Source organism: Astatotilapia calliptera, chromosome 15, assembly GCF_964374335.1.
Source record: "Astatotilapia calliptera chromosome 15, fAstCal68.1, whole genome shotgun sequence".
Classification (NCBI taxonomy): Eukaryota; Metazoa; Chordata; class Actinopteri; order Cichliformes; family Cichlidae; genus Astatotilapia; species Astatotilapia calliptera.
In genome coordinates, this window is record NC_137436.1 from 30,431,218 (window position 1) to 30,445,375 (window position 14,158).

General features: G+C 39.9%; 1 protein-coding gene across 5 annotated transcripts in view; it reads right to left on the reverse strand.

Moving 5' to 3' along the window:
- The window catches only part of tab2 (TGF-beta activated kinase 1 (MAP3K7) binding protein 2), a 42,290-nt gene extending 31,350 nt beyond the window's left edge, over nucleotides 1-10,940 (reverse strand). For 3 of the 5 annotated variants that reach the window (XM_026193940.2, XM_026193942.2, XM_080290221.1), the window contains exon 1: nucleotides 10,583-10,940. The gene's annotated coding sequence lies outside the window, so the exon portion shown is untranslated. The remainder of the gene's footprint in view (nucleotides 1-10,582) is intronic. The other 2 variants (XM_080290220.1, XM_026193941.2) reach the window with 2 other exon arrangements.
- Nucleotides 10,941-14,158: the final 3,218 nt, after the last annotated feature.

The following is a 14,158-nucleotide window of genomic DNA, read 5'->3' on the forward strand; positions in this document are numbered from 1 at the left end:
TCTGTGAGGGTTTTTTTTTTTTTTTTAAACATGCTTTGCATTTTCCTCTGTTGAGCAGAAAATGCAAATAACAAGATTGATTTGGAACAAAAAAAATTAACAAGGTATATGGCGTGAAAAGTGAGATCTTGAAGCCAGATATCTCTTATAATCAATAAGCCTATAAATTCTCCAGATATATTGTTTACTGCAGTAAATGTGCACAAATTGTGATAAGAGTTATATCTACCACCAACTTAAGGATACTGTGAAATGCAATCATCAGTGTGCAGTACTTCATGGTTTCCTGGATACATGCCTCTCTTTTCACACACATCCAGTTTTCCTGGCCTGCAGAGGACAGGAGGGACAACACAGCATCGGTTCTGCAAAGACTGGCACCAACAGGTGTGCCTAGGGGGGTGCCAGCATCAGCCTGGCCTGGTCCACTGCACGGACATCAGCCAAACCACACACATACGCACACCAGAACCCAAGGCAGTGCATTCCTCTAAGGAATACCACAGCACAGCGGCTTTGTTGTGACATCTCTAACCAGGCGCTGAGGCAGGCCAGTAGGTTTGGGAGACAAAAGGGCAAGAGATGAGAGAGAGAAGAAAAGGTTATGGGGGTAGGTATGAGAATGATGAGGTGGCTGGACTCCATGATCTAGAGATATCCCAACACAGTCTCTACTTGTGTGCTATACATTGAAAGGAAATTTCCTGTGATCAGTAAGCAAGCACAGGAAAAAATTTCAAACAAAGGGAGACCCTGTGCCACTAGGAGAAAGAGCAAAGGTCCCAGGGAACAATCTTATCTGTTTGCAGTGGTGTTGTGTAATCACCGGGGGATGGGTTCTGTACGTGTTATGGGAACTAAGACTTTCTACCCCCAACCATCTCAGGTAGCTCTATCTTAAGTTCAGAAAGATGCAAAGCCAGAGTCTAATTTAATAGACCACTACTAGCTGAAGAATTTCAGAGAGACCCACACAAGCATTTGCCCTTGGCAAAGCTACACTGAACCACAACAAACAAAGACTTTCAGCTGGGTGGACTCGGTTGTCCACCACGCCCTGACAATATGTTTTCAGAGTGAGACAGTGGGGGAGTATAAGAGCCTGGGGCCCCTGCTATTACTGATAGGACAACCAGATCAAAGCCCTTTCCCATAGTTAGTGAGCACAAAAAAACTGAGAGAGATGAAAGACCATCAGCAGATTGTGGGAGAAATGATGAAGGACAGGGCAATCCCTGCATGGCACTTCCAAACAGCTTTCTGCATTGCCTCTGCAAGTCAAAGTTGGCGGGAGTAAGAGGGAACGCAGGGCCAGATCCTGTCCACAGGATATGACAGTCCCAACCTCCAATATCATCCATGCAGAATACAAGCTGGGAGGTCCGTTTACAATCTTCTTATTCAGAGTACACCAATTCAGTGGAGACAGAATTAAAATAGATTGAAAGAAACATGAAAGTCTAGTAAAAGTTGCACCTCTAAATCAAATCAGTGCCATTCCCTTTATAGTGAATGTATGTAAACCTATTTTTCCGCCATTGCTAATTTTACTTACGTGTGCAGAAACTGCTCATCTGTGGAAACTGAAGCAACCTCAGGAAATGTAATGCTTGACTTGAATACAGCTTTAAAAAGGGAGTTTACAATATTCAGTGTTTCTTGACTTGTGAAGGTCATCACTGGAAATTTGACAGCTTATTCTAAAATGAACACAAAACTTAAGCAATCATCTATGACCATGTTCAAAGAAACATTTGAACTTTGCGCAATTTTTTAAATTCTGGTTTCATTATAAATTTCTTTCTGTTATATAAAATAATAGGAATGTTATTTGAAGAAAAGAACAATTAGCAGCAAAATACTGTCAGCAAATTTTAGAATCACAGAGTCAGACTTTTCCCAAAGAAACTGAATTTGTTCCACTAGCTCAATAGCCAAAAGCCCTTCATATATTGTAGCCAGCCACCAAAGAAAGGAAGAAGGAAAAAAAGAAAACATTTCGCTTCAGGATGTCAGGTAAGGTCAGGACATGCGTGTAGTATTTAGTTATTTACTACTGTCTAATAAATAAAATAAAAAATAAAAAAACAAGGGCACTAATATAGTCCATTGGTTGAGCAGATGACCCATATGCCAAAAGGTTACTGCAGAGTCCCACATTTGAGTCCTGGGCCATTCACAAAACTGATAATTGCATCTACATCAATGCACAGTTTTAAAGCATTCCTTGAAATGCTTGCTAATAGGCAGTGGTCTGATTGTTGGGGTTTTCTCACTATTAGTTAACGGTCTATAGCTTACAAACCACCTCGAGGCGACTGTGCTTGTGATTTATATAAATAAAATTACATTTAACTAAAACTGAATCCTATGCTCCTCTGACAAAACCTGAATGTATGTGAAAATGCAAAGCGAGGAGTTTCAGAAAGAAATGTAAAAGGGAGAGGAAGTGTTTGTGTCAAGCACACATATCCTGCAGCGGAGGCTACAGTCTGCATGACTGTGAGGAGCACAGAGGCCAAAGATAACCACTGAACCATCTTCCTGTATGTTGTCACACAGAGGTTACGTAAAAAAAGAGCAGCACATGCAGCAGTCCTGTGAAAGTACAGTAACATATAACACCTGAGATTTGTGATGAAAGTGACTGCAGAAAAACAAAATGACAAGGATATCTGTAATTCATACTTAATATTTAGCTTGTTTGTGAAAGTTGAACAGCACCAGATTGCACTGAAAAGGGGGTCTAAGAAAAGGCACAGGCGGCCAATTTGAAATCTGAGAGATGTCTGTGGTTGAAAATTCAAAACAGCCATTAGCTGATGTGGAAGAATGTGATACTGCTAGCAGTATAAGCCTCTAGTTATAAACTATGAAGGAATTAACACTAACTTTGTAAAGAATATACATGAAAAGAAAGCAGAAGGACCAAACACAACTTTTATAGACCAAAAGGACATCAAAAACTGAATAATGAGTAAATATTGTCAAACTGAATCCTAGAATTTGTTGGTTCTTGCATCTGGTTCTATGTGAAAGTAAAACAACCAAAAGCACAACTCCAACAACAGGAAGTAAACAAGTTTTCTGTATGCTCAAGTGAGTGCATTCTATTGTCATGCTGTTGTAACAAGGCATTTTGTCGTCATTCAGAAGAAAGACAGACCTAATCCTTACTGGTCTGCTGCTTCTATTGACCAATAAATCACAAAAGAGAAGCGAAGCTGGAAATTAACGCTTCAAGCACAACACTGATCCCACTAACAATGCAAAAGTGTCTCAAGAGCTGCACTGCTGTCTTTCCAAACATGCCTGTTTAACACACCAGCAGCTCTGGTTCCAATTAGTTTAAATGCTGCATCCAAAGGGAGCCGGCCGGGGAGCTCCACAATATTCCTTTAATTGATGGTTGTGCTACTATCCTATTTCATAGCAGACTTTCTGCAGAGGAGACTTGAAAAGCACTTCATTAGCATGAAAGCTCCTCTTTAATTATTCCATCGTACTCAACTCTGATTTACAAGTGCTATTACACGGGATGTCTATTTTGAGTTAATTTATTTAGCTGAACAATTCCCTGGCCTGTAAACTCTGCTAATACTGGAGTTGATGTGCTCTCGTCTCCAAGAGCTAATGAATGCAGACAATAGCAATTTTAGTCAATAATTCTTCACACCATTGACATGGGAAAGTTTCTGCATTTGTTGACTTGTTTTTATTTCTTTCATCATTGGGGAGTTATTACTAACAAAATGAACAGCAGTAACTTCACAACCATCCAAATGTAATTAACAAAGTATGTTATTGGTTGGCTGGAGATCAAAACATCTATCCATCTTACACATAATATGTAAATCAACACTATATTCTTCTTTTTTCAATGCACACTTTGGAATTCATGAGCCACATAATGAAGCAAATGAATTGCAAATTTCTGCAATAAAGCGACAAATCCTTCGACACCAGTCAAACAATAAATAATTTAAAGTTTGAAGGCTTAATGTGTAAGCTAGGCGTGCCCTGATGAAGGCAGAAACTCCTGTTCTACTTTGTGTGACTTCACTTTTTCTGGACATTTTATTTTGGATCTGAACTAGCCAATACCAAGGTCACACAACAACACAGATCATCTAATCAAGGCTGTTATAAACAAACAACTTTCATGTTTTGCAAGGTGTGCACACACCAGTATACAGCTTTAGTTTCTGTCCCAGGGGGTGTTGCTTTCTGTTTGGGGGTATGCTTGCTCTCACCTACTTTAGGTACCCCACTAAATGTGGAGCTAAACACTTGTTTTTGTATGTTTGCAAGAGTTTTAAACTTAACCGCAAGTTGATACAATTAAAAAAAAAAAAACAACCTCACACATACTTTTCCTGTTGACTTCGCCCTTTCACTGAAATACTTACTAAGAAGCTTTTATTCCACTTACACTAATATAACTTGTAGCCCTCATCCAGTAGTACCTACTCAACTGAACTGAGTACTACCTGATGTGCGTGGGGTCATTATAGCAACTTAGCCAAAAGTCCATAGACATCATTTTTGTATGACACAAATACAACAACAATGGAGGACGTCGAGGCGATGGTACACCTGCTGCTTAGTGCATTTCTTTTTGTCAAAACTCTGTGACCACAGTGTTGTTTTTGTGCAGCCATTTCCCTCATTGTCGGGGTTTCAAAAATTGCGCTTTTGATTTTCGTGAATGAGTCACTCTAATGACTCATCGAGTGATGCCAATGACTGGCCAATCGTTGGCATCGCTGGTTGGTGGTGTCACGTGTCCAACTTGCCTTAAATTGCTTGGAACCACGGCCCAGTAAGTATTAAACAAGTACATGCTACCAGACACTACTACCCAAAGAAAAACCAAAAGAACCCTTGAGTCAGGGCGAGCCAAGCTGACTTCACCTGTCTTTTGCCAGCACTGCTCTACATACGCGTTTGAGGGTGGGAGAAGGGAAGTAGTGAAAATGTAAATTAAAGTATGCAGCAAAAACTCAGTGAACTCAACTCAGTTGACTAGTGCAAATAGTATGTAACATTTGTAAAATACAATTTAAGTCAATCCTAATATTGTCTTACGATAAAGAATGACTCCAAGTCTTAAGCTTAAAAGGTAATCATGGTTACGTTCACAATTAACTGTAACCATGTATGAGCCTATTAAAATGTGAATTTAGACAGAACTGATAGAGTACTGACCAGGATGATCAGGCCTGGGTTTGTTTATTTATTTCTAGATAGTTTTGCAGCATCAGAGTTACCCAAGTAGTTCTAGGTCTGTGTCAGTTAAGGGAAGTTAAGGCAGAGATCTTAGAGAAGTAGAAAGCAATAAGAGATGAAACCCAGGAACCCAAGTCAGAGGTAACACGATGGGGGAGGGGTAGCGTACATAGAGTGTCCAAGTTGGAGTTCACTCTTCTTATGTTGTCTGATGTGCACAACGACCAATGCCACTGAAGAGGCAAGCTACGACAACACCTTTAACAGCAGAGCATTTGAAAAGTGGGCCAACAAAGTGGAACTGAAAGTCAAGAGCCCAGAAATGCAAAAACCAACAGACCACAGCAGCACTGGGTAAAGCTGCCTCATGTAACTTTCACCTGAACTTAGAAGTACAGATACACACATTACAGGTGACAAAGGCCCAGACATACCACCACCAATAAAGATTACTTTCACCTGAAATTCCCATCCTATTAATTTAAGTCAACAACACTTAGTCACTGAATGCATCATTAAGACAGGCCATAATTTCACTGTTTCCAGACAACTAACAGATGGAAATAAATTACAACAAACATTAGCACTAACAATATGGGAGAAACAAAAATGTACCCAGCAACTAAAATGGAAACTTCTCAGATCAAACGGAAATGTACACTGCAAGACTCAAAGACTTCTTCAGTGATAATCCAGTTTCAGTTCCAGCACAACAGCAACATCACAGTTGTGGATGCAGATTTATAAACGACATCTCTTTTACATATCAGACAATACCTGATCTCAGTGGCATTCCATTAGGACAAGCAAGGCAAGCAGTGCTTGTCTAATCAAATGCAAAAACATTTTTGGTGGGAGACTGATGGGAGATTTGCATGCTAGACACGCTGCCATTGTCACTGCTTTCACTGCTCAGAGATCAGTTAAAAGCCGTGTTTTGTGTGAAAACACGGCTACTATTAGCAAATAGACACACACAGATTACTGACAGGTAAGTTTTCTCATGTGTGCCAACATGTGTGATGTAGATCGAGTGCAGCATGAAGAGGTTATTATTATCTCTTTTAGTATATAAGCAAGGAAAGCTTTGATGATGAAGAAGGGGTTTCAAATCCAGTTTAATAAAACAGGCCAGTTGAACAGGTGCAGGCTCAGCCATCAGAGATTAGCATCTCTGAGAAATCATTACTAATTTTAACCAGCTGTTTGCCAACAAACCACTTTCATGTTTCTCTAATAATTTAATCCCTGTAGATATTGACAGTTAACCCTGTGACACAATTCACAAGCCTTTCAGTTCAGCTGTGAGTTTTGTTATTATTTTAACATATTTATATTTGTGTTTCTGAGCGTATTAATTTTTCAGATATGTTAAGTCCACACGGGAAAGCCACCACAAACATATGATTTTCTGCATTACAGTAGTAATCTATATGACAATGATGAGATATGTCTTGTTAGTCAGTGGCAAAGATGTTTTGATCTTTGTCTGCCTTTCTGTAAGTCACAGCATGCCACTGCCTAATCGCTATGCATCTTCAGTTCCTTATTGGCATTAGTGCTGCAACATCTATGCAGTTTGTCAATCATGTTGACCCATTGTCCCAACTGCAAAACAAGTATCTGGCTTAAAGATAAGTGAAGGGTTCACCAGAGTCCTTGCGGGTAAGGAATACATTTAACACGCCCTTGTTTTTCATCAGTTCTCTTCTCTACTAGATTATCTTTTATTAATTGTTTTAGTTTAGATAGCCAATTACAATGCTGATATTCTATTCTATTTTGTTGGTTTTGACTTTCAGAACATACAGATATTCAGCCAATATATCTGTGCATCTCTACCATAAACATAATGTAACTAATAACAATTCAGTGCCATTCAGACCTGAAACCTCCATCACGCCGAATACAGATTTTAAAATATTATTACCCAAGTGTAGAGTACGCTTACACAAAAGAACTACTTTTAATTTAGACTTAGAAGTAAGGCTAACTTAATCTACAAAATTGCTCAGGTTCAGCAAATAAAATTACTTTTCTCCAATCACATAGTGAGAAATGCGACAGAAACGCTTTAAAAGAAAATGCAGTAAGAGCTTTAACCTAACCTAATCGCTTTAATTACTTTGAGCATTTAGGTCTACAAATGCATAATTAAGTGTCTGATGATCAGAAAGGATGCTTGCAGCAGAAAATTGGCAAATTTCCACTGAATTCTACAGTTTTATGGCACTATCGGCCTTGTTTTCGGCTAATATTTTAGGTTTACAGCTACATCTAATGTACTTGTGCAGCATCAACATAAGCAAGTCAAACAGGTAGAAACTAAACCAAATGTCATTCATACACATTAATGGAAACAACTCCGGAGATTATGGGACACAGTATCTGGCATTAAAATATATTTAGTGGATAGAAACAATCTAAGCTCTGATATGTATACATTTATTGTAGTTCTGTATTTGTTAGGTCAGTGAGGAGTTCTTTTTGCCTGAATGAAATGACAGTGCCAATAAAGCTTAATCATACACAGCTCCGCGTCTCCACGGACCATTTGTAAAGCTGCTGCAAAATTCACACTGCAAAATGAAGAAGCTCGTAGCCTTTGGCAGTTAGACGTATAGAGGAGTGTGCAGTGTCAGCCTCAATGTGTGCAATTTAACCCTTGAACTGGAGACAACCATGAGCAGCATGTGTAATGGAGGCCTCACATTATAAAGCAGAGAAGTCAGGAGAACTGGACAGGGGGAGGGGGTTCTTCCTGACAACCACACACTGGAGAGGGGGAGGGTTAAAAAACATTGAGCCCTCTTCCTGAGTCTGCAGCATTTGGGCATAATGTGATGGGTCCTTCCTTTTCACCTAACTCCCATTTGGGCTTACAGTTTGTTTGTTTTTTTTCACCAACACCTCTGAAGAAAGCACACCCTCCAAAATAACCTACGTGGACAAGTCACTGAGCAGGGTGCTCAAGCATTTGTAGCGTCTTAGATATAATCGCCCCTGACACTCAGAAAGGTAAACCAATATCATTTCCTGGGTTAAACTGACTCTGCACTCTTCATCTGAACAACAAGCAAGTTGTACGCAGTCCAAGAACACTAATATGCAGCAATTATCCTTCCCCTTGTGAAGCCAGTTGTAGGGTGGGGGGGCAGGGGCACAAGCTACACAACTATACCACCCCCACCCTTTGGTTTGCTCTGCAGTGATAACTTGTACAAACTGCAAATGATAAATCAGCAAACAGGTTTTTCCAGGAACAAAGATTTTAGCATTGGCACAGGCCTCGCGACAACATACCACAAACTCTCAGGCTGGTTGTAGAAGCTCTCAAGTGTTAGTTCTTGCTTGTTTATTATGTACAGAAGCAATTAGAACAAGGGAGCCTGTTTCTTTTCACTTCTCTCAACTAGCATAAGGATAAAGCACTCCAACTACCTGTTAACATTTGCCTTAATGCTAACCAAATAAAGCGATCAGCAGCATGCCGTTCTATACAATTCCATAATCCTCCCCCAAATCCTCATTTAGCACTTATCGCTCAGGCTCGTGCATTCATTGCCGAGTCTCCAAAGAGTGGCAAATCAGCAAAGTCTCCTAGCAACATATTTGCCTAGCTAAAGGCACACATGGTTTCAGTTAGGGGTCTGCACCTATAAACAGTTGGCCGTGGCAGCTTATTGGTCAGGAAGTGCAATGCTGACTGCAAGTCAAGACAGGCAAAAGCTGATAGTGAATAATACACAGTCTTACAGGTTAGCGACAATAGCAAGGTTTTGATTGCAGGCCAAAAACGAAGGGATTCTGAGTTCTGCAGTTTGAAAGCAGTAAATGAGTAGTATAGTGGGAATCACATAAAAAGCCACAGTCAGGTAGGCTGCGCTGTGACTGGGCTGTTTCTTTAAGAACAGAAGCAAAAAGGAGAGGGAGAAGAGAAAAAAAATCAGAAGTCAATTCAGGATTTTAAAGCTGCCAATTTTAGGACAAAAACGATTAATTGGACACAGATTGATCACCTTCCAAAGTGGCTGCTGGAGCCAGCAGACTTTCCAGCCACAACCAACATTGTGCATCAACTGGTGTCTTGTCTTAATAGGAACACCAGGCTGAGTGAGGCTACATGGAGAAACACAGCCTGCCTGAACACACCCAAGGGGTTTTCGCTGGGCTACGACAAACTGATTGTTACACCTCTTTTTGTACAAGGTAGCAAACTTATCCAGCATCTTTAATCTAATACCTGTCACGGAATACTTCTATTCGGAATACTTTTCCTAAGATTAAAAGCTGACAAAGAAAAGGAGCAGTTGCTGCCACAGATTTTATTCTCACATGAAACTTTCACGATAAGTCAAATGTATCTCCCAGTCCATGCTGGCACCTTTAGTGTTTTCACGAGTATAAATAATACAACACAAGCCAGAAAAGTCAACATCCCGACAGTTTAAATGATCTCAGGACAAACACTTCTCATCCCAACTATACCCAGAGCTGTCATTCTCGCTGGTAAAGGTTAGGACCCACTCCCTATCACAAGTGCCACAAATCTGTCGGACCCATACGGTTAAAAGGCGAGAAACAAGCAATCAAATAGGCGAAGTCACTGTCTTATTGCCTTAGTTATCAAACAACCAAAGACCACACTATTTGAACCTCGGAGGCTCTACTTGTTCATGATACATACAGTAGGGCTTCCACGCGTGTATGTATCACAACTTCAACTTGTGTGAAAGTTAGTCAGTAAGAAAGTTTTCGTGCTTCCATTGTGGTAGCGACGGTATAAACAGTTAATTAAGGTGTACGAGCTTCATTTTTAAGCTCGTAAGGGATCAAATATTCTGGGGAGGAGAAGAAGAGAAGCTTCAATTTTATGATTTAACGTTTCCATCCACGACTAATCGTGCGACGTTTCATCGGAGAGCTCAATGGAAAAAATAGCATGAGCTAACACACACTATAAAACATGTAGCGCCAGGCAGTGTAACTCTAAAATAAAGAGACCCTTAGTATCTACACGGAGCTATGAATATTAAACAGGACTTAGCGGTTAAGCTAACGAGTTGGTTTCAAAAAGTAAAGTAGTAGTTACCCAACTCAGAGATTTGAACAGGCTCTAAACACTTCAAGTTAGCTAACTAAGTTAGCTGCTTACTGTAGACAAAAACTTTTTCCACATCTGAAAAGCTTTTTTTTCCTCTCCATTTTCTTTCAAATACAATGGGCCGTATATAGAAGCACTTGCGGCATAATAAGCCGAAATGCCTTTTCCTTTTCACTGTAACGCTATTAAAACTGTGTTGTTCCGGCTGTTGCTAAATGGCGAAAGCCGTGTTAATTAAATGTAACTTACCCTCCAGTCTCCGCCGCCGCTCCCCGGGCCGCCTTCAACACCCAAGACCGCCGCTGGACCTCCGGAGGGCCGCGGAGCTGGGAGAAGAGAAGCTAAGAAGGATCCAGCTACTGCCAGGGAGACGAAGAGCCAACTTGCACCGAGGCCCCGGGCCTTCTGTGTCCTCGAAATAGCGTTAGGGGGAGGGATACCGAGCCTTAGTTCTCCGCCGTTTGACAGAGACTCGGGAATACCTTTTTGACAGCTCCTCTTCTTGTGCCCCCCCCTCCCCTCGACAGCCCTTCACTTTTCTCTTTTTCCTCACTTCCAGCAGATACGAATCAAAATACTGTCAAAGAATATGGCGGCTGCTTAAACTAGTTACTATCGCGAGAAGAAAAGTTGTTTTTCTTTTTTTCCCCCAGTTTCCCAAGTTGTGCCGAGGGAAGAGAAAGTAGTGATTGCAAAATAGGCTGAGCAGAAGAAGGTGCAAGCGACGGGAGAAGGATGTGTTGCTCCAATTCCCTTTAAAATTACGGGAATAAATTGCATTTTGGTCCAACCCATATGAAGTGAGACAGCGGCATTCTGATTGACGCTGATCTCCTCTCAGTTCACAGAGAAAGCACAGATGAGATGAATAAATAAATGTGATAAGATGGCTTTACTAAAAACAATACAGAAAAAATAAAATCAAGTTATAATAGATTATTTTTGAGTTTTTAAACTAATTGTAATCAATGAGCTGCACTTTGTAGTACCCGAGTTAAGCTAATTTTATAAATACATTAATAACTATGACTAAGCGAGATTCTTTTCTGAAATGTAAGAGTACTTGTACACAATATTTACGTTATGTTCTGACTTTTTGTTTGTTTGCACTACGGCCTCTACATCGAGCAGTTACAGAAATAACACTGCACAAGTGTTCTGTGTTTAGAAACATCGAGCACAAATTATTACTTAAAAAAGTATGCATACAACTATACTTCTCACTTTTTCGATTAAATCAATAAAAAATAAGTAGGCTTCAAAATATCGATATGTTTTAAATTCTTTACTGCTTGGAATCATTAGCATTTTTGTCTGAACTGAGCAGTTGCTGTCATATTTCAGCCTGCTAATACAACAAAATAAGATCAGAAGTTAGTGAGGTGGTCTCTGCTACAGCTACCCTTGAAAAACCTAGAAACTATCCTAATGGTCGTCAAACCACGTCTTTAATGACAGATCCTGAGATGTCGAAAGTCATCATTTATTATATTATCTTTATGGGGAAAAGAGTTAAAACTAAACTAGGTCATTACAAGCCCAACATCAAGTTTCATAGATGTATTCCATTTGTTTGTTTGGTTTACAGGATCACAGACCAGCCTGAGTTTAACAAGAAAAACCACAAAGTAGGGCAGGGTGAGAACATCTTCCCCTTATCGCTCAGTGACACCTCACTCGATTTAGCAAAACAAAAAAAAGTACTGGTGCCAGAAATGAACACTTCTGCTGCTTTTTAACACTCATCCACAGCTGGAATTAAAGATCCGGAACATCCCAATTTGGACTATAAACAGCAACAGATCCAGCGAGCACCCACTGTTAAAACAGTGTTAAAACATTTGTGGTGGTTCATTAATGCATTTTATTAATAAATGCCTGTATTTCCCAAGCAATAGCCCAGATAGGATGATAAAATGATAGCAAACATTATTCACAAAGATGGCTGCAGAAGTTTGTTTTTCAAAAGGTCTGTCCAGTACGCAATAGCAGAGCTACTATGTAAATTCTATTATCTTTCCTTGCTGACATAAATGAGTTAATGTTACTTGGAAATGAAGAATGCATGTTTTTGTTTTTTTTGTTTTTATTGTGTTTTATTGTAACTGTTTATTATATGAAGAATATAAGCAATCAAGGAATAACAAGTCAAACAATGTCATTATTTCACCATTTGGATGAAGCGGTAACTGTGCCAGGTCTGAATATTTTGTTGTTGTTGTTTTTTTTTTCACTTTTAAGGTGTCCCACCAGGCAGCTTTAGCAAAAAGAAATATGATCTGAATGATCTGTTGTGCAAACCACACCAGGAGGCTAGTCAGCTTCTTTTTATTTATTTTCTTTATTAAGAAGATTTATTATTATTATTATTATTATTATTATTATTATTATTATTATTATTATTATTATGGGTTATGGGTTCATATCACCATCTGGCTGGGACCTTTCTGTTTTGGAGTTTGCATGTACTCCCCTTGTCTGTGTGGGTTCTCTCCAGGTACTCCAGCTTCCTCCCAAAGTCCAAAGACAGAGGCTTAACTGGTGATTCTGTGTAATGTATTCAGGGCATCACATAATATTATGTGTCAACCCTGTGACAGAGAGGCAATACCCTGCCTCTCATCCTATGGCAGCTGGGGTAGGCTCCATCCCACCCCACAACCCTGGTAAGGATAAGCTGAAGAGACCGGATGGATGGATTTTTATTTTATTTTATTTATTTAATAAGCATTGCCTAACAATGTCAGCGCTGACAGGCAAGAAAAAGAGAGCAAAAAAGGGTCTAGGATCCATTTGCAACTGCTCCATCTATAACAAAACACAGTCAAAGAAAAAAAACTTGATAATGTGTGTGAAAAGCTGAAACAAACACCAGAGACAGAGAAAGGCCCAGGAGACCCAGGCTGGCCACAGCTCATTAAGTGTAGTGAGGATCCGAAACCACATTTCCCAATGATAACCACGTGTCTGCCTCAACAGAAGGAAGAGGGAGGCTCCAGACAGGCCCCACGGCCAAAGGGCAAGAGGCCCAAAGGACAAGAGGCAACGGGTAGCCAACCCCCGGCCATCCTAGTACAAGCTGAGGACAGGACCCCAGGGCCCCAGGCACTCGAGAATTACCCAGCACCTGTTAAAGACACCCCTTAAACGCCAGACCACAGCTCCCAAAGAAGCAGGCCAACAACCATATCTGAGTTCTAAGAATGTTAAATACTTATATGCTTTACAGTATGAATACAAACTGTAACTCTTGAAAAACTGAAATTGTTATTTTAAGGTGTTGGAAATGAACTTTATTTTATCAGGTGACGTGGTGTGGTTCATTTCTGTTGATGACATTAAACTTGTGGATTTTCCCTTCTTTAGTCAGTAACTGTTATCTGTACTGTCAAACACTGGTGGTGTTTTTATTGTCTTTGCAAGTTTGATTGTGGCATGGTTTTTGAATGTTTCATAATATTGTACTCTGTTTGTTCATAGTTCAGTTCTACAAACCAGATGTGACAGGAATGTGCACCCTTGGACTACAGAGCCTCCTTGTTTTGCATGGTGATGACCTTCTTAATGTCTACAACACTGGTAGGTGTTTATAGCTGCATGTTAAAAGCACCAAATCACAGTTGACTTCATTTATATACAACAGTAATACCCACCTCAACAACTGGACTCAAGTGGATGGATAACAAATGATCAGGTAAAGCATTTCAAAATCGCAACAATCACCTGACTCTGTTTATTTTTAAGCTGTTTTTATGTATAAACATGGTTCCTGCGAATAGTTGTCATTTAAGTTGTTATTTCATTTTAGACAGGCTTCTGAGTGAG